Raw genomic sequence first — 22,452 nt, forward strand, 5'->3', positions numbered from 1 at the left:
AGAGAGGGCACTAATTTGTTTCAGGTCAGTCATAAAATAATCTTTATAAAATAAAAATTAACAAGACTCGTTTAAAACAGACTTAACGTTTAGCGTTATTGGTAAAGTATGAATTTTATATGTTACTTTTTAATTTCCTTAATAAATGGAAGTATAACTTCTACCCCATCTTAATCCCATTCCAATTTCACGTGAAATTTTTTGGAAATTACAAGTTTTAGTACAAAATATGCAGTTTGTGTATCATTGAAAAAGTATTGGATTGGAACAAAGATGTTGGCGATCAATTTTTCACATTTTTTTTGAAAATCCTTTAGCTATTCTGACACAATAAAAACAGCAACATACTCTCTTTTAAATATTCTACTATTTTTAGTGTTCAAATAACAAAGAGGATGGAGAACTAAAACTTCCGGATCGACAAATTCTTGTGTAACGGTGCACGTAAGTAGTTGCAAAGTTACACATACAAAGTTGGTTGTCCTCTCGGTTCATTTCCTGTGCAACCAAATTTTCTTTACCCTTCCAAACTATTTTTCAATGCATCTCCTCGTGTTAGAAAATTTAGTTTGCAAATAGTTCTAAAGTTGAAGTCCCTTGCTCAGCAATTTCTCGATATTTGAATTTGTCCAATGTCAAAACATTCACTAAGTTCATTTTTGCAAGCAACTTACATGTATTGTATGTAAATTTTTCTACTGTACTCTAGTGTCGTAAACGTTTCACGACTAGACTAAAAAAAATGAAAATCAAAGTTTGATGAAAATACAACATAACGTAACGCATGAATATGTTAAAAACATTTCACTTACTGCTTTAACTATTGTAATTATAAATGTCCCAAAAATGTTACAGAGACGCTGGAAAATATGTTGTCTTTAAGACTTTTCAATTGAAATGATTTACTAAAAATTGTTTGTCACCTTATTCTTATTTTTTTTAATAACGATTAAAATGTTATTTAAAATACAAACAATACATATTTCTAAGTTTATATTCACATGTATACATTTCGACGTAATAAAAAGAAAACTTCAAACAAATAATACACTATAGTAAGCGTTTTTTACTATAAAATAAAAATATGTGTAAACTAAAATGTTATAGATTTTTATGTACTACAGTCAAAGAGATTCAAATAACATGTAGTAATAGAGAGGACGTAATACCCACGTTTATATAGTTTTTCACCTAATCAATAGTCAGAAGCACATGTCAATATAATTAGATTCAATTAAAGTAAGTCGATAGATATCCTAAAAATATTTATAAATGGAGGCTTAACCGTATTATGAAATATGAATACATTATTCGGATAGAATATAACATGTTATAAAGACATAGGTGTTGTGGCTTGCATATATCTATATATATAAAAGAAAGTCGTGTTAGTTACACTATTTATAACTCAAGAATGGCTGAATCGATTTGACTGAAAATTGGTGGGCATGTAGCTTAGAACCAGGAATAGGACATAGGATAAATTTTACCCCGTTTTCTATTTTTTATTCCGCGCGGACGGAGTCGCGGGTAAAAGCTAGTAAGATATATATTTGTGTTTTATTTTATTTCATAACAGAAAGACAGAAAGAGCTAGTTACAATTTTGTGATATTTTTTAAAACATGTCAATACAGTGAAATGAGTCGGCGTTACAAATTTAAAAATTGAGATAGAAACAATCCTTAGATAGAATCCGCGGAAAAGTTCAGTTCACGATGTCCAGTTTTTATATTTTTAAATGTCTTTAACTACAAAGCTCTTGTCAAAACATTTCAATAACATTAAGCATTAGGCGTACAATAAAGTTTACTCTCATCTTCAAAATCACATCTTCGATAATAAAAATAAAAATATATTTGTCTGCTTTTACACATTTCGGTCTAGTGTTTTTTGTCTATGAAATGCTTTAAGCTATTTTATCGATGCCCATGAAAGTGAAAAATATTTAAATCTTAAATGTTAGCGTGAAAAAGCCTTTTAAGTATTTTTTTTACAAATATGTTAGTGTCTAAAATAAAAAAGTTAACTTCAACATAGAAAAACTACAAATTTTGCTTACTTTGAATGTTATAATCTTTTTTTTTATTAATATTTTACTTAATGTGTGAAAAAAACTAACATAACCACCCAACCCAGAAGTCTTACGTACCTCTCAATCAGATACAGCTATAAATCGTTTTACTGTACAATATTTACAAGGCGCTATAGTTTACGAAGCATATCATTAAAAAGCGTGTATTAAAGGCCGCATGTCAGATTTATCTCCAATGTGCAGAAGCTCTTGGCTTTTTATTTCGATACGCCTAAAGGCGACCCTCTGATGGAATAACTTATAATTGACAATTAATTCTCCAATCGGCGCAATTTGTTCGCGTGGATTTCCTGAATATTTACATTTAACCAAATTCTTTGATTATATATTATTTTTCTTTCGCTTCGACATCCGTAAAACGAGGATTTTAAGGATTTAAACTCGTGTTTTATAGCTACTATTATTTATATGGTACTAATCTACTATATTGATGTTTGTGGTTTGTGATAAACTTAACTTTGGCTTTTGAGACTATTCTAGACATATTGTAGGTTTTTCTTTTATATTTTTTATTATATATATTTTTTGTGAATATGAGAGGGAAGAAAAAAATATTTTTACAGGTAGACAGTACAAACCCCCGTCTAGAATGTTAAATGTAATAGTGACGGACAATAACAACAATTTTCCTCTTATGTTGTTGACTCAACGAAATAGCAGAGTTTTCAAAAGATAAGTAACATTCCTCGTAAACTTGTTTTCCTGTCTTAATCACCTGCAATTTATCAAAACAAAAGTTACATCTGGAAATCTTATCAATGTTACTATCTACTATAAAATGGGTTAAGGTGGTTAAGTTCATAAATATAACAAAGTATCAAAGTTGGATATTAAATATTTATTTTAATCAAACCCAATATTCGCAAGATTAAAAGAGTTTTGGGTTAAATTATATTAAGAACTAGCTGTCGCCCGTGACTCCGTCCGTGCGGAATTAAAAAAATATATAATAAATAGCCTGTGTTCTTCCAGACTATGTTCTATATCTGTGCAAAATTTTATCAAAAACTGTTTAGCCGTTCCGGAGATATCTTCAAACAAACATCCATCCATCCATCTAAACATTCTCATCTATATATATAAAAGAAAGTCGTGTTAGTTACACTATTTATAACTCAAGAACGGCTGAATCGATTTTCCTGAAAATTGGTGGGCAGGTAGCTTAGAACCAGGAAACGGACATAGGATAATTTTTACTCCGTTTTCTATTTTTTATTCCGCACGGACGGAGTCGCGGGTAAAAGCTAGTTTATAATATTAGTAAGATTACCCAAAACAAGACAATTATTAAAAAATAACTTAATAATCAGTAATTATTTATTATTTATTTATTTATAATACAGTGTTAACCTTGGAAATACAACTATGTCCCACAAAATTATTTAAAATAATTTCACTGTAGGATCAAAAAAATATTTTTGATGGTTCCATATGACGAAAAATATTTACGTAATTCAGTTACCACTGATAAATGTTTGTATTTTGTGTAAGACAGTTAAATGTCATCATTTTTCTGTATGTAACAACAACAGAATTAATACGACTAGACAACTTCATACATTTTATTTTAATGATATCTGTTATAGTCACATTCATACAATCAATGTATCTAGATGTAATTTGCGTGACATTTAAATAACATTGAATGAGAATGGAGAAATCGGGTGATCTATATAATTGTGTTTCTTAGTAATATAAATAAAACTTTATAACCTTTTTACACGTATGTATCGAAAACTATGTAAGCGTGCTACTTAATTTATCTCTATGAAGATGAGTTCGACTTGTCTTTTTGCATTAAATACATCTTATTTTATTACTCTATGGTTCATATAGGTCGCATTCAAATAACAATTTACATTTGTTCCTGTTTTGGGACGTTGTCATCATCGTTTCCGGAGTATTCGATACGGTTGCCTTACTCACTTATTGTATATAATCAGAACTCCTAGGGAGTTGGAGTTGGAGTCACACACACACTTGGAGTCCTGACTAGTAAAGTGACAACCCGTCACTCGCGCTTATGTTGCGTTATTAATTAGAGTCTAGTATAATGAATAGAGGTGGTTTAAAGTCGGAGTATTCCACTAATACTAGTGGTAGATATCTGGGGAACAAATTATTTAAAAAGATGAAATTATTACATCTGATACCTTGTCAAAAGTTATCTCTGTGACTTTTATTGGAACACTCAAAAAATGGGAGATAATAATAAAAATCACAGTGCATTTAAAACTTATTTTTTCTTGTAACGAAAGCGATTCACTAAATATAAAACAGTCAATAAAGTTTTAAGAGTGATCTTCAAAATAACATCTTTAGTAATAATAATAAAAATATATTTGTCTTCTACTCTCACTGAATTTAAAATACGATTTTGTCTGCGGTGAGCCGATGGTTTCTGCTCTACAATTATTTCGACATCTTCAATGTTAAACGTTTCTTAAATGTACTCATGTAAGATGAATTCAAAAATAGTTCATTCTTGATTTTAATCTAAGATAAGGAGTAAATAAAAAGTTAATTACATTACTGCAATATTTGTAGAGCTAATATTATGAAACTAGCTTTTGCCCGAAACTCCGTTCGCGCTGTAAAAACTATGTGTTCTTCCAGACTATATGTTACATCTACACCAGATTTTATCAAGATTCGTTGAGCCGTTCTGTTCTTGGATGATTGTTATAATGTTTCTCACATTATAACAAACATCCAACCATACAAACTTTCGCATTTATAATATTAGTAAGTACTTTTTACTATCCATACAAGATTAAACAAATTATACAAATAATACAGTGTGTATTATTCTTAGAATTTTTAACATGCTTAGACATCACACTATAGGTTTCTCTATTGTTACTTCTAAAATGAGATGTATTTTTATTTTATTAAATTACTTTCCTTTATTACATCGAAACCAGCCCTTACTGCATATCTAAGCAATTGTTCAAATATTTATTGTTTTCCTTATACGTTCACCCGGAAGTATTTCCGATCCGTCATTACTGAGGAGATATATTTCAGACCCATTACTCTTCACGATAAACGAAAATTTATGTAATACTGATTAAGTTCAATTTGTAAGATGACACATTTGTAATTCCTTTATCCCTCTCTTACCCTTTATTATGATTTAAATGTCTTAATTCGTAAACTCGGCTTACTACGCGACGCCGAATGATAGCAAAACAACGACAATGCAACAGCGAGATAAACTTCCTTTTACTCACTATAGATGTCAGCATAATCAAGAGTGACAGTAGCACTAAATATACCACGGATATTAAATAAAAACACTTTATTTTATAAACAAACTACTCTGTGGACTCTGTGTCATAGCAACGGCTTCCGTGAAACTTCCATTGAAAAAAATTTATAAATAAGTTTCTTAAGATAGTTCATAATTTATTTATAACGAAAAATAATTGCTTGAATGACGTATAAAGCTTTGATAGATGATAGTCCACTCGTGGCGTTAGCGCCACCTACTTAGAACAGAAAACGAGTTCAGCTTCAGTTTGTCTCCTTATTGTATTGACTATACTTTGGAATTGGCCTTCGCTTGCCAAGTCTCTGTCAATATGTAAGTACAATATGCTAAAACATCTTTATTTTATTTAAGGATTAAATTGTCATGTGAAGAATTTTGTTCTTGCGTATTTTATTTATAATACGAGTATATTTTCAACATTGAAAATATTACTTTACCGGAAAAACGAATAAACAACAGTGTAAGAACATAAATTGTTCGCTCTCCCTTGCCCCGAGGTGACGAATGGCTGCGCTTGTTTCCAGGGAACGAATTCCAGATACGAAGCAATGAAGTTTAAATGCAGCTCAGCGATGTTATCAACTTCGTTGTTACGAAGCCCTTTTAAAAATTACCCGTTCTATTTGAGGTTGTTACAAAACAATACAAAAATAGATAAAGAAACCTGTCATTTATAGGCTATTGGTTAATATAGAGTCCTACTACTAAGCGACTATTAAATTTGTGAAACAAAAGTGAGAAGGGAAGAAGAAAGAGGTAATATTGGTAACAAAAAAAGTGAGGGGTAGAAAAGGGAAATCATGAGCTGCGCATCGAACAAAATACATTAATACGTAATTGATACACACCTAGTAATAGATGTCAATGCTTTTATAATACGTACTGAGAAAGTGCTCACAGTCAGTTCAAATTGTATATTGCCAGTCATTACTATCTTTGTACGCAATATCTGCATTCCTGTCGATGCTAATGAACTCAAGTTACATTTTAAGTCCGTAGTAGGTCGTCAATTTTATCAGCATGTAAATAAAACTCTTCGTATCTCAAGCATAATATAAAGCTCTGTCAATAAATTTAAAGAGCGCAATGGTGTCGTGTATTTAAGATTGATATGACGATAGTGTTAAATGTGAACGCATTAAAATTGGACCAATACATTATACATACTTGGTTATCTTTACGTAAGGAGGTATTCGCTTATGAAACAATTTGTTTTTGTCAGTACATATTAGTTAATAATTAGATTTGTGTTCAAATAGAATGGTCTTCGCTTCATCACCGTCAGCCTCTGGCGGTCTACGAAACTTTTATTTTTATCAGTTGCAATGTCCTTATTTTTAATTCTTACTAGATAATTACCGTTATAATGGCACTATCTCTTCGTATATTTTTTACACGTAGAACGTGATGAAATGATAGACTATTTAGTTTTATAATATAAGCAATGCCCTGTTACAATATGAATATCAGATAAACAAAAACAAAAACATTAAAATAGTAATTTAATATGGGCGATTAATATCAATAATAAAGTATAGTGAAACGATGTACGTGTCATAACATTCATGTAGATTTCATATCCGTGCCAAGGACAAAATAAAGGCGTAAATTCACATCTCTTAAGAGCTTAATTGTTCGCATGTCAGTTTATTCATGCCTGTATCCATATTTGTTTAAGGTATCAATTTTGTCATGTGCTAAGATCGATCGCTTTGTTTGTGGGTTTATACAAAATTACATTTTCTGAGAACCGCAGTTTCCAGACGTGTATTTTTAATTTTTTTATTCGTACGCTTTGTAGCAACATTGTTAGTAATTACAGATAAATAAATAAATTTATTACAACTCAACATGAATTCAATTCAGCAGGTAAGACGTTGAAGTCATTTATTTCCAAAGAGTTGTACAGTCTGCCTAGCACGAATATTTGTATCTTCATCGACAAAATTTGTTTGTTTTTTTTATTTTTAAATTTAAATTTGTGGAGCGAGCGAGCGCCAAAAATCTCATAACAATTTTTACACAATTAAAGATGACGATACGAAGCCATAAATATTCGTGTTAGGCACACCTAACTTATTCCGAGAAACGTTGTCTAGTAGGTCCGTTTTAGCAGCCATTAAGTGCGCTTAGAAGAAGCTTACTTTAGTGTAGTTTATAATGACAAATTTCATTTCCTAAATTAAGATTTAATAATTTTATTTCAAAGACACAATCAATTCTTACATTTACTTATTCTACAAAGTAAAAAGTTAAACTAAACATTTACTTGAATGCGCGAGTGTTCGTCAAAATGATAGGCATTCGCCGTCTCAATTAGTTGTCGCCTGATCATGGAATGCTTTTTTAATTAGTGTAGCGGTGGCTGCCATTAAGACATTATCGTTTCTTATCGACTTAATCTCGACGTGTTTTAATACTCTCAACTATACGCTTGATTCATCTGTCTGATGTGCAACGTATATAAAAAACAAATAAAAAAATGTTTTTAGTTTTTAAATTCCTGTGTAACTTTTGCATTTAATAATATTGTTATTAAGACAATGCCTCTATGCGTGATAGTTTGCGGTAGTATTCTCTAATTTAAAGTAAAGATTTATTATTTATACAATTTACGTCTGCTCTTTCTAGATTTTGTAACAAAATAACAAGTCCGTGTAATAAGGAAGGGATGTTCAAGAGATCTGATTTTCTTATTTTAAAATAACTTTTCTTATTAGAAAGTTTTGTATTCGAAATCGAGTTGTTCACAACGGAGTGCAGTTTTCTGGTTTTGCTCTCGAATGCACTTCGATTGTTACTTTATTATTAAACATTTTCTGGCTGAATAAACACATGAGTTTGACGTAAACAAATGATTCCATTGTTTTAGTTTTTTTTTTAATTTGTATAATGAAATGTCATTTAAAAATTGCCATGATATTATGCTACAACAACTTATTGAAATCGTATAATCTAAATCACTTTAAGGAAATGATCGTAGCCAAATCTGACTTCTGAAACAATAAAATTCCAAAGTTACATCAGTCTGCCAAAGTGCAGTACAGTCGCTAACTAAAGTTATGGCCTTATATCATTAGATAAGGTATCAAAGCACAAATTAATCGATTACAAGAGTCAGTTTTAAAGTGATATTTTGGCATCTTTAATGTTGGCAATTTCATTAATAAGACAAATGAAAAGCAAAAAATTAGACAAACATGCTTCGATTTAACTAAAATAGAATCCAAATTTTCAAGTTAAACAATACGTGAAAGACTTATTTATAAATTCTCAAAATGTGAAATACGAATAACTCAATTACTTTCCTGGGTCGTGAATATGTTATTGAGTAGTTAAAGAAATAAGTTCAAAAATAATAAGTTCGTTGACTTGTGATTGTTGGTACCGTGAGTTTTCACGGACGAAACATCCGTTCTAAAAGATATTGTTATCTCATATTTCTTAAGAATAATGAAAGGGATGACAATAAGTTTTTATACGACTGAAAATGCAGTATAAACCCAGAGTAAGTAAAACGCGAGCAGTGGCAACATGACATGCAAACGTAGGTGCTTTTAAAATAGGGTTCCCAAAAAGAATATATTTAATTTGAATATAATTCGTGTTAGTTTTAAAGCAACTAACCGTCGCACGCGACTTTGTCAGCGCTGGATAAAACAAGTACCTTATTATATCCCCCCATACATCACCTATCTTTCTTTCAAAGGCCCGTCGAAATCAGCCCATTCGTTTCGGGGATAACCCGGAACAAAGGACTTGTGTCAACAGACAGACAAATAAAAAATAAAAAATAAATAGATTTCCTAATAAGCAATGCAAATACTCAAATACTACAAAACTGGGATTTCCAATCGATAAAGATAACAACAGCTTGTCGTTTAAGATTATTATTTAGATTATATTAGTGACAACCCTGCACGCAAATCATTGGTTGTCGATATGCGTTCGCGCTGGACTTAATTCTACTGTTCTTCTTATTTAATTATTTTCGAACGGTACAATATAGCATGCTTTTATTGTGCCTGCTATCTTTACGATATTTTTATTATATGAATATCGTTATTAAGAAATTATTTTTATTTTTTGTGTAAATTGAGAATATTGTAATTTAACACAAATTTTAAAACATCTTCTTATGGTAAAAGATAATTTAGCAACTATTTATGTTTTATTTTGTTAAAACATTATTGTTTAGTTAAAGAAACGGGTGCACTATTCGGTTATAATAACCTCTACCTTTCATTTTAATTTTTACTTTTTAATGTCCTTTAAACTTTATTCGGTTTAAATCATCTTTGGTACATAGAGTGCATTGTTTTGTCTGATATAAATTAATCTATGTACTAGTAACCGCTCCTTTGAATTAACATGTTATAGTTATGTCATTTGACATTTCGTTTAAGTGGTCCGACCACACGCGTAATGTTCATTGAAATAGGATTTAAATAAATTATAATATTTTAAAAAGTATAGTAACATACAACAAAACATTGAGACAGTTACAAAAGGTTAAATTATATAATTTGTTGTCTTTGTACGTGCCCTTTAAATAAAGTTTCTAGTATGCAATTGTGTAAACGAAATTATTATTATAAAAGATGCGTTTGACACGTATCATTCACAGCATTGAGTATGTATCCTCGTTATACATATGCGTTGGTGGTGTAATGGTCAGCATAGTTGCCTTCCAAGCAGTTGATCCGGGTTCGATTCCCGGCCAACGCATTTTTTTTTTAGCAAAACAATAAACACCTAAACGTAGCTCACGTTCATTGATTAAATATTGATTTAGGCGCCAGTAACCTAATGGGTAAGACTACGACGGATTTCCGAAAAAAATGTCGATGGTTCCATTCGATTATTGATGTCGACCAAACTAACCACAAGTCTAGAGAAATATTAGAAACTTAACAGCTTTTTTTATATCAAAAGGTGGCAAACCAGCAAACGGCCACCTGAATTCGCCGAAATAGCAAGGCGACCGTTGCCCATAGACATCCGCAAATGGAGATGTGTGTTGCCTACCTTTAATAAAAGGAGAAGTGGATGCACAGATAAACGATATTTTCTGTTCTTAGGCGTCCTCTCTTCCGTCAAATCCACTTCTCCTTCCCATCCTTTCCTATAAACAAGAGGGTGAGTAGAGAAATTGGACTAAAATTAGGCCTCCGGCACCAGCTTAAAGTACTTAATAGTAATTCAAAACTGTAACAGATTAATTATTAATTAAATTATAAATTTTATTATTATTTGCATGTTTTATTAATGTACACAAAAAAACTGACAAGAATATCAAAAATGTATTCACGTATACAAGTGATTAAAATGACAAGACGCCGACATAAGTAATTAAAAATCTTACCTTAAAACATGATCATTAAATTGAGATAAGTCCGTGACAACAACGATGAAAATAAGGAATTTAATTATTGTAAACAAAAAAATACAGCTATATACCACTGATTAAATTTTAAAATTATTAAAAATAAAAAAGTTGAGTAATTATGTAACACTTTTGTGTATGTTTCTCCGGCAAGAACTGTATTTAATTTTATACATACTTTTTTGGTGTATTTCAAAATATAACAGCTTTAAGACAAATAATTAAGTACTAAATATTTATGTTATAAAATTATTTCTATTAAGAGTTCTAATTTTATCCTTGAATAGTTAAGTAAACTTACTATGTAGACGACCTGCAATTTTTTTTAAATAATCAGCTTATTCCAATTGTGATAATGTCGAACGCTAAGAAAATGTCATTTACCTTTGGTTTCTGATGCCAAAATCTCTGTATAAAACATATGTCATCCCTGTCATTATCTTTGAAAAAACAGAGATAACAACATATTTTAATTTCAGAAACACCTATTTTAAATTTTACAAATTAAGCCGTGAGTAATTTTAGTAAATTAACTATGACAGTTCTAACATCCCTGATTTACCATGAGTTTCTGAGACCTTGATCCCAGTGTAAAACATATTGTTATCTCTGTTTTGTCAAAGATAATGACGGGGATGATAATGTGTTTTATACAGAGATTTCGGTCTCAGAAACCCACGGTTAATGTATTATTTGTATTGTAAAAAGACAATGTATCATTTATGGTACAAAAGTCGGTATATTGTGATGTGTATCACATGCGTTGGTGGTGTAATGGTCAGCATAGTTGCCTTCCAAGCAGTTGATCCGGGTTCGATTCCCGGCCAACGCATCATACTTTTTAAAGAAATAAAAAATTTTATGATACAGAAAAATAGGTGAATACTATTACTTCCTGTAGACTTAACCAATTTTAAAGATTGCGTTGTCATTTGAGTAATCTTTTTCCCAAAACGTATCCTATGCATATAAAATTCGGAGTTCTTAGTTTTTCTTTTAATTTCTAATTTAATATCGCCTTACTAAAAAGTAGGTAAAGTTTTAGGGCAAATTAAAAAAAAATATGCAGGCGCTTAAAATTGCTACATCAACTTTTTTCCTTTTGCCAATTGAAATAAGACTTTTGGATGAAATATTAAAATTGTTGCATTATAAACAAAATGAAGCGGTACATTTTCGTTACACAAATATTTCATTTTGTTAATGTGATAATTAGCATTCTGATAAATGTTTAATAATACATTTCGAGTGTCATCGTTGGCCTATTTTCTGTTTTAAATGTTAAAGCATTAAACAATGCATTTAATGATAATATAAAAGAGTGGAGTTTATTAACTGATTTTGAATTATAACAAAAAGACGTTATTATCTTACTTATATTATAAATACGAATGTTTAGATGGATGGATGTTTGTTTGAAGGTATCTCTAAAACGGCTTAACAGATCTTGATGAAATTGGGCACAAATGTAGAACAGTCACTCATATAGGCTACTTACATTTTTTTCGCGTGGACAGAGTCACGGGCGTCAGTTAGTTATTTAATATAGACGTCTTAACTAAAACAAAAGACACCAGTGTCTTTTGGAAAATATAATGAAAATATCAAGACAGAAGGGTTGAGATCATATAAGTATATATGTTAGTCAACAAAATAATGTAATAATACCTATTATTATCATCAAATGTAAATGGTTACCAGGTTCATGAAAACATTTTTAAAATCCTATATTTTGTTCCAATATTGGTAATCATTCAAATGTTTAAGAATGACATTTTCATGTGTTCTTTATCTTACCTATAATCTGTTCATTTAGCGTTATTATGAGTACTGTGGGCCTATAACGAATTTTTGTTATAATCGTTTCCGTATCGTCAGTTAGGTTAATATTAGTGTGAGATTTTTTTGGTTTTTGGATTTTTGGTTTAAGCGCTGCACAATTTTTTGATACGATAGCGATTGTCACAAATGTTCGTGATACTTAGGCCCGTTGTTCTTATTGTTTGTGTTTTTGGTTGAGAGATTCCGATATATATGATCGGAATCCCTTTTTTATTAGCTTGGTCTACGCAAATACAAAGGTCGTCGCCTTTCCACGTGACGTGGCGTCGAGAATAATTATCATCGTAGCAACTGCCCACGCTCTTCCTATTATTAAAAGGATGGGTCGCCTACACTGATCTCAATGAGTTATGATAATCAAACATCTCTTTATATTATTGCTCTTAATTATTAAAATTAAAAAGATTTTTAGAAGGATAATCAAAACTACAAAATACATCATAGAAATAAGATTAAGAAAAGGTTTTAGTAATGCTTATATGGTTTTATTGAAGACTTTAAAAAATGTTCGTTGGTGCAAAAACATTTTGAAATCTTAATATTTTTTGACAAGTTACAAATGTGTCTGTATTCAGTCAATGCATGAGTTTGTTACATGTATGATAAAACTTTAAATGGAATGCAAATTATCGCAATCAGACATTCAAGTTAATGAAATTTGACCACGTCCCTTTGTTGGACTTTTATAAATCATACCTCAAGAGACAAATATCTCTCACAGTGCATTCATACATTATTCATTAATCTTTGGAAGAAATATTTGAGTGTAACTATTTTCAAGAGGGAGCAAGCAAATAATAAATCGTACTGTGTTGGAATACCTTCATAACTAAGAGTTCTTCCCTTGTGAATGTAAAGATTTATTTTCTATGAGATAAATGTTTTTGTTAAGAAATTTCTCACCACTTTAATCAGATGACATTTCTTTGCTTCAATGGAATACATAAGTCTGGAAATCATGCAAAAAACTAACAAAGTTATATACGTTCAAGCTTAGAAATATATTTTAAAGTATTGTGTTCGATATCAACAGTCTTGTATAAACAATACTAATTTTACTTAGAACGTGTATTCGCATAAGTAAACACGAATGCAGAGGAAGTGATAATGTGAGTGATGGTAAAATTATATATGATTACTTTTTCTTTACATTTTTCACAAGAGTGCAAATTATTTTTAAATTACTTTCGAATGAACTTGTGATTTGGCACGTATCAAATTATAACTTAGATTCTTTTAAATTATTCGAACTTTCTTGATACATTATCATAAACTAATATAAAAACGGCTAAAACACTCAAGTATCTTTGTCCGGTGTAAAAAAATCAATTTATCACATTCAACGTAATAAACTTTTTTTGGGTCTTAAGTTTACAATCTATTACATAATATAATTTATACGTGACTTTAATAAAAACCATGAGGATTGAACATTCTAGAAGTATAACTGACCATTTAGTTTGTTCGACATTTCGATAATCGAAAGACATATAAAACAATACTAACGGGCCCTGGCAGGGCAAATAACACCCGTATTTATAGGGTCACACTTTATCACTGCTTCGAAGTGTTTCTTTAATGTTTATTTGCCGAACTTGATCGTAACTCCGACAGATAAAGCAATGTAGAAGTTTAACGTTTTTTTTATTAACCGTGTAATAAAATTTAAACCTATATATAGTTGCAAAATTGAATTCACTTTTTTGTCACTGATTTAACCTTGATATAAACGATTGCAGAAAGCGATATGTTTCCTAAAAATCGTAGCTATTGCAACGGTAAGAATAGATAAATAAACAGTTTATGAAGGATAACTTTGGTTTAAATTATTTTATAACTTCAAATATATTATTTAGAGGTTCGTTAAAGGCTAAAGTTGTTCTACATATTATTGAATGTCTATTTAAAATCTTACTGTTGAATCAATCGCATAAAAATAATAAGGCATTTTTCGTAATGTGAACTTACGTTTAATATTTTAAATCTGGTCTTTGTTATTTTTATTGATCTTTTTATTTGCTTTCTCAAATAATTTATGTAAATTTAGTATTTACATATTATGTGAATGCATTATATTTATTCTAACAATAATTCTTAATTTGTTAGCATATGTCCTATATTATATTAGAGTCCAATGCAATGTGCGTATTCGACAAATGCGTATTTATGCTTGTAAAGTTGTTATGAATTTGAACTTGTAATTCGACTATTATTATGTCCCATCTTAAGGCTCCGTTAAAACTATTTAGAAGAATGCCTACTAAATATATTTATAAAAATTGCTAATAGTAACAAAAATGTACTTACTAACAAAAGAATATCGTTATCTGACGAAAAAATAATGATAGAAAATTAGAAACGACATTTGGTGCGTTAAAATGACGCTTGAACAAATTATGCAGGGAGACGGCACATTTCTTAGTAGCTCGTTATCTGACGAAAAAAGTTTGGGGGAAATATATTAAAAATGCCACCGACGTCCCAAACAACAGCCTGCCTTGATTATTTGACAAATAGCCACTGAAGGAATAAATCAGGGTCCTGTAGGCGTATGTGCTGATTGGGACTTTTGTTTGGCCGAGTGGCTAAGATGAAAGAATAACGGTGTCGCGACAGGAAACAACTATGGTGGTTGTTATCGCTTCTTTATGGCTTTTGTTTCCTTATTCGTACTTGTTTGTAAGGGGCGGGGAGTTTTATGTTCGTCTGTTGCTCCCAGAGCTCCGAGGGAACGGTATTAGGTTAAATTCAAACGAACCCGTTATTCAAATGCTTTGAGCTGACGCAAATTATGTTCTTTTTATACTTTATGTCTGTGATTTACTTGTTCTCTAAAGTATTTGCTTACGTATAGTTTTGTTTAAATCAAATTTGCTTCTTACTGCTGATGTTTTGTGAACTAGATTTAGAAATTTACATCTTTATTGAACCAATAAACTCAGACTGTCTGAACTAAAGCATATTTAAAACTTATTAATTCCAACCGAGAGTAGACTTCACCGAAGTAGCGAAGCGACTTCCGTAGTTGCAGACGCACAAAAAGACATTAATTCGACCTCCGGCAAGCACACTAATCAGACGAAACGCGCAATTACTTCCGCTTCACGCCTGTCTTCAATGTGATCGTGGTATAGCACAGGTCAAGCCGGCTCATTGGTGCACCATTTGTTGCTGGCGTCTAACACTGTCAAAATACCTAAGAAATGTGAGGATGGGCTCATATAAGCTTTGAATTTTGAATATTATCAAATTAGTACTAAGTAGGTTGTACTACTAAGAACTAATATAATTATTTACGTTATTTTCTGCAATAGATCATTCTTTTGATTCTGCAAACAAAACAACAACATCTATTGATATTACGTGTGAATGATGGCATTAGTTTTGTTGTGATTAATGTTCAACCTGATAAAATAAGTTGCTAAGCTATTGGGGGACTTCCCCATTTCTTTGTAGAATTTGATATATAAATTCTCGTAATTGCTTTCTTTAATTAAGGAAAAAAAACTTGAGAGGTGTCAAGGGACACCCGGATGGAACGAAGTTCCTTTCAATTAATTAGTGAAGGAACCAATGTTTATTCTATGAATAAAAAACTTAAGTCTTCACAAGAAGTACATTTTATTTCTATGAATTTTCGTTTTATATTGTCACGTCGTTGCCATGGTGAAGTAGCGCTCATTTGTCGTTAACATACTTACTACAGCAAAAAGTGTCGTGACAACTTTTCGTAAGAATTTTTTCCGTCTAGCCCCCTTTCACAACGCTCGATAAGGAACTTCGTTCCAATAAGAATTTGAAAAATAGTTAACATACTATACTACTTAACAAATAATTTACTGAGATAAAAATAATACAGATTGCATTTGCTAAAGTGCAATCGTTTATGGTACATTGATTGAAATGTAATATACATGTGTAAGAAAAAAGGTTCGAATGTATCTTTCGATTGTACAGTCATAATAAATTTCATTTGTATTAAAATGGTACTCTAATGGCACTGTTCTTAAAGCGAGGACCATGTCTCGAGGAAAAAATATTAGAACATCGATATAGTTAAAAGATACTTCTTAAAAGTAAACTTTAGTAAACATTGTTGTCTGTTTAAATAAAAAGTATAAGCTTTTTTAAATTCAAGTACAAACTAATTCTTGTACAGCGCCATCTATCATGCAAACGTTAAAACTTGAAGGAAAACTTTGGAAAGGTGAGACGAAAGCTTGCTTTTGAGCTTTTTTAAACTATGGTGTATAGTTCCAACGATAGATGGCGCTTTAACAAAAACAAACCGTAAGTTAATAGTTTGAACTGAATTTTAACGTCTTTTTTATTAATAAACTCTACTCACTTTAATTAAACATATAATATTCTTAAATGTTATTATATTTGAACTTAAATTTTATAAAATAAAATTTAAATTTAAGTTATTACACGAATAATTACCTTAATTAACAAAAACTAGTTGTTTTATCGCTGGATTAATTTAAATACGTATATGATAAAAATTATGTCCTTTTTAAGGAATAAATAACTTAGAAATATCAGTATGGGTTCAGTCACAGAGTAATAAGTGTCCAGACTAAAAAAATTGGTTATAGTTTATTCCGTAACCAAAATATTCGAAGCAAGGTATGATTTTGTTGTCGATTTCTTCACAAATAGCTTTACGAAGAATACAGGAGGCTTCGCAATAAGTTACGTATCATAAGCATAGCGAATAAAAACTTGAATGGTTTTTCGTTATTTATTCTGAGATATAGGGATTCGAATCAATGTGTTATTTTTATCTGTATTTTGTTTTGTACATAACCGAAATATTATTTTTATAGCAAAAAATAACAAATGAGTAAGCGGCTAATTGAGTTTACTAAAATAGAGAAGTGACCATTGCCTATAAATATGTTCATTTGCAGATGCTTTGTTTACCTTTAATCGACAGAGTAAGCGACGCACTTAAAGAGGACTTTTCCCATTTTTCCTATAGGTTCCATTCTTTGCTAGATCCACATATACACTTGGTTTACATACCTTCCTTATAAAAAGAGGTTGGGGAAGAGGAATAATCAACCCTTTTCTAATTAATGTTAGCATTAGGCCTCTACCACTTTAAAAAAAATTGCCTTCCTTACTCAGTTTAGTACTAAATAAAACAAGTACTTCATACTTATGAAAATTTTTATTTGAATCTTTCCTATTTTGGCAATTGTATCCGCGAGTTTCAACAGGTGAAGCACTTCTATAAAACATATTCTTGTGTTTTTTTTTATTTATAGTAAATGACGGTGACTATCATATTATGTTAATAGCGTATGTGAAAAACTGTATTAAATTTATAGAGTTTAATTTCACTTAATGACATTATAACGAAAATAGAATAACTGTTTTTATTTTATTTTACTTATGGTCACAATTTAATTATTTTGGCTATAAAAATGTTATTACAAAAATGTGACATCGCTTTACGTATATGATGGAGGTACATGAGGTTCTTAAAATACTTCATTCGTAGACATCTTTTGTTTGATTTTTAGATACATTTTATTACGATTTTATAAAGAAAACCCAAAAAGTAGTAAAACTGTTTTGTGTAAAGAAATTCTTGGGCGTAATAAAAATGGTATTAAATTTGAACTTGTAGTTAAAATGTGAAGACGGGTTAATAAACTTTTAAATGTATTGTCCTTTTATTATTTTATTGACAATTTTTACAATATTTTATTTTGAATTATATTTAAAAATATATCTATAAACGGTGATATGTTTTTGTATATTTTATAATAAAAAGCAAAAGCTTTATTACGGCCAGAAAAAGCTCAGAGTTAATTTTTTTTTTATAAATTGCATTATATTATATAATTTGAATTGATAAAATATACTACACAAAATAATCTCATTTGCTAGAAAGCAAACAAAATGACCATTTTAAGATCAACGATTAATTTACTTTTTGTACGTGTTGACTCTCCTACTCTATTAAGTCTATTTGTTCAACTATAATCATGGGTTACTGATACCAAAATCCCCGTTTAATAAATATCATCTCTTGTCAATGATAATGGAGTAAATATAATGAAAGAAGAATGACGTGGGATATGTGATATGTGTCATACCGAGATTTTGGTCTTAGAATCCAAACGTAAGTAGTTAAATGCGTAAAATACTTAAGTTCAAACCAAAATACTTTCGTACCTATAAAAAACAAAAATCAGAATTAGTCATAGATTGTAAAAAAAAAAAATGTTTTTTCTTTTATTATTACTTTTTTACATCGATGTTATATAAGAATCATATTAACTGCAATAAAACCTAAGGGATAGTAATAAGCGTTAAACTTTTCTAAAGGTGCTTTAATGTTCAGCTATTTAGCTCGACTATTACCGTAACAGCTTCGATCTGAGACAATGGGCGTAACGAATACATTACTGAACTATTCTATACGGAAATTAAACAAAATTATCTCCACTAATATCGTTATGTAAGTTTATCTCTGTAAGGAGTATATAGTTGTGGATGGATAAAGAATAGGCCACAAAATGCATTTTAATTTAGTGTGTGGTTATGTATGTCTTATAGGATATTCACACACAAATAGTTAGTCTTCCTAGCATCTACGTTGTGGATTTTCTAAGAAAGTTTGAGTAGAATTTGTACCTAGTAAATTTAATATATATATATATATATATATATATATATATATATATATATATATATATATATATATATATATATATAGCTGAAATCTAGTAGATAATGTTTGTTCAACATTTAGTTGAATTGAATGATTTATGTTATGTTAATTCTTACTAATAACATGCCCTCTTTCGATTTCGAGAACTAAAATTTTAGCGTTTTAAATAAATCAATCATTATACGGACAATATAGGTTAATGAAATATTTTGAATGATTCTGCATAGTTTAAATATTAATTAATATCGATGCACTTAATTAACTAATTAAGTGAACCGATCGCCAAATAATACGCCTCTTCATTTTAATTAAGTTAGTGTACAAGCGTGGACTATCATCCTTTATGTTTATAGTTAATTTTAATTTTTAATTAAAAAAAAACAGTTACGATAAGCAGAACGAAATAATAATGACGTCAGAAGAAAATTCGTAGTAGTGTTTATTTGGCATGACAACTGTTTTTGGGTGATACCCAAAAGATTTATAATTTTTAAAATAGTAGCAAAGCACAGCAAATAGCCAGTTAAACTTGTTGTTGCTCATAAATCGTGTACGCCGCCAATTTGTAATTTGCCCTGGAAAATCGTAAAGACTAGGTATATTGCATATCGAACTAATTCATACACAACTTTACCTATCTTACGTTAATTTGTAAAGGTTACATTTTGTTAACTAATATAGAAAACGGCTAAAACACTCACGTACATTTGTCCAGTTTCGGCACCGACTGAAGGGCCTATACTAGTTAATGATAATGTCTCACGACAGTTTGAATAATTTAGTGATGTGTGTCACGATTTTTTGGATAATTTTTCAATTATCATAAGGACCATTCAAGCTTTTAAAGCCATCTTTTATGATTTCAATTATATATAATGTTACTTAAATAGGTCGAAATCTTATTTTCTTTTCCAAAGTAACTGTATCAACAGTATTAAAACTTAATGGAATATTCGGGTTTTGTAGCAATTAGCATATTTTTAGTCGACTTAATTTGTTTGAGATGGTAATCGAGCCCACGCGTTCTCCTCTTATTAATAATCAATTCAAAAGTTTACTGCGCTGTTTACGCCGTTCAGGTGACCGCTTACAGTATTTTAAGGTAATTTCTTAACATAACACGTGATTTAATAGTCTGTAATTTGAGTCCATACATAATAAGGTTACCGTTTTAACAGTTGTAATTGTAAAGTTTAAAATTGCATACTGTGTAATGATTATTAACGTCAACCCCTTTGGTATTTTACACAGTAATAATCTGTAAGACAATAATCAATATTTTGCACTGAAGAAAATCATATTAATACGTAAAACAATATAATACAGCTACTTAAACTACATTCAGTTATAATAAGAACACGGTTAGGTCATATTCACAAATATAGACAACTATTGAAAAAAAATACATTAAACAAATTGCAAACAGGTACACTTATGTATGCTCTAGTGTCAGCGTCAGCCTCTAGTACATGAGCCGTAGCCGTTTTTAATTAGTTTTGTGTGATTTCCTATTAAAGTTTTAATATTTTCACATGTAATACTTATTGATTTAAAACACTATTATTAAAATAAAACACCCACTTTGTCTATCACAGAAGGTCATAGCGGGATTGAAATACAAACACAAAAATATACTTACGCGCGTTAAACAACCCTCTTAAGTCAGTCAAGTAAAAACAATGAAATCATTATAGAGTTGAAAACGCGTAATGCGAAGAGAAAACTCGATGTGTTACAATTGATGTGGAATCATTTGAACACAGAATGAGGTTGGTAACGGCCTCTGGCGGCAACCAACAGCCTGCGAATTGGCCATTTTGTAAAGCTATAGTTTCAAGTACGTACGTTATCGAGATATTAAAACTGTACCGTACCATTGTTTTAAACTTACACAATGTGTGTACTCAAACTATAAACCAAACTTAGATATTTCTTTCACGGTGTGGAATTTTAAGTCAAAAAGACGATGTTTTAAGTTATAATAACAGTATAATTCCTTAACCTGACTATAAGAAATATAAAGTTTTTCGCCGATATGAACAAAATACCATTCGATTCAATTGTGTAAAACTGTGTGCCCCGAAGTGTAATTTTAATTAATAATAAATTAATAAGCACATTAATAAATTGCTGTGTTTTCGTTGTACTTCAATATGTTTACGTTGTTTTATGTTTACTTTATATCTGTGCAAGTGACAACACAATATTAACGCGACGGTGCATCGGATGTATCGACACATATCAAGCTACGCTTTAATGGAATATACATATCATACTATTAAAATTTTTTTACAAAGAAAATGTACAATGCGTAAATATTTTCATGTTCTTCAATATTTTCTATTTTTTAAAAGTATAAATTCTTAAAAAATTTATGACCATCGTTACTTTTGACATTTATATTTTATGTCCAAAAAGGTACTAATACTGACTTAAAATAAAAGATGAATAAAAGAGTTAACTTTGGCTTAGGCTTAAGCTTTATTTTCAAATATAAAGAGCGTTGTTAAAAATTAACCTGGTTCTCGTTTTTTTTAACCACAGCAATAAATTATTTTTTAATAAAGTTTAATGTTAATAATAAATTTTAATAAAATTTGTTTTTGGTTGTAAATTTATTTAAGAACATTTTTTACTCGTTTACACGAAATTGTCTTAAAAGCAATTTCCAATCTTGAAAGAATTAGCATATAATTCTGTGCGGCGCTTTTACTTATGGATGTAATCACGAAAGTGCACTCAGACTCTCTTAAAAATCAATTTAGATTGTTGCAGAGCATCGACCGCACGGCTTGACGGCAAAACACAAAGTCACAAATAAAAATATAATTTACACATACAAAAACTTATACAAGCTTTATAATTATGTTATGAGAGTTAAAAGTAATGCATAATTTTTTCACAGCACTTTTTTTACTTTTTTTTTGGGTACAACGGTAGAGGTAGGCAAAGGAAGAGATGGATGGATTGCGTGAAAGATGACATGATCAAGAAGGGGGTGTGACAATGGAGATAACGGCAGATAGATTCATTTGGAGGACGGAAACCTGGTGTACCGAACCTACGTAGGTGGGACAAGGTCAAGGAGATGACGATTTTTTTTTTAAATTTACAAATTCTATTTGATTAAAATGAAACGGTGAACATTAAGTAAAGGAAGAGATTGGA

The 22,452-nt window shown here is 30.2% G+C and overlaps 1 protein-coding gene and 2 non-coding genes across 4 annotated transcripts in view; 2 read left to right on the forward strand and 1 right to left on the reverse strand.

Annotated features, from left to right (window-relative positions):
* The window catches only part of LOC106714260, a 115,907-nt gene that overhangs the window by 47,156 nt on the left and 46,299 nt on the right, over positions 1 to 22,452 (reverse strand). The gene's annotated exons all lie outside the window — the stretch shown is intronic.
* Trnag-ucc lies at positions 10,025 to 10,096 on the forward strand. The gene has a single exon. It is a non-coding gene; the product is annotated as a tRNA-Gly (tRNA).
* Positions 11,515 to 11,586, forward strand: Trnag-ucc. The gene has a single exon. It is a non-coding gene; the product is annotated as a tRNA-Gly (tRNA).

Source organism: Papilio machaon, chromosome 11 (genome assembly GCF_912999745.1).
Source record: "Papilio machaon chromosome 11, ilPapMach1.1, whole genome shotgun sequence".
In the NCBI taxonomy this organism is placed as follows: domain Eukaryota; kingdom Metazoa; phylum Arthropoda; class Insecta; order Lepidoptera; family Papilionidae; genus Papilio; species Papilio machaon.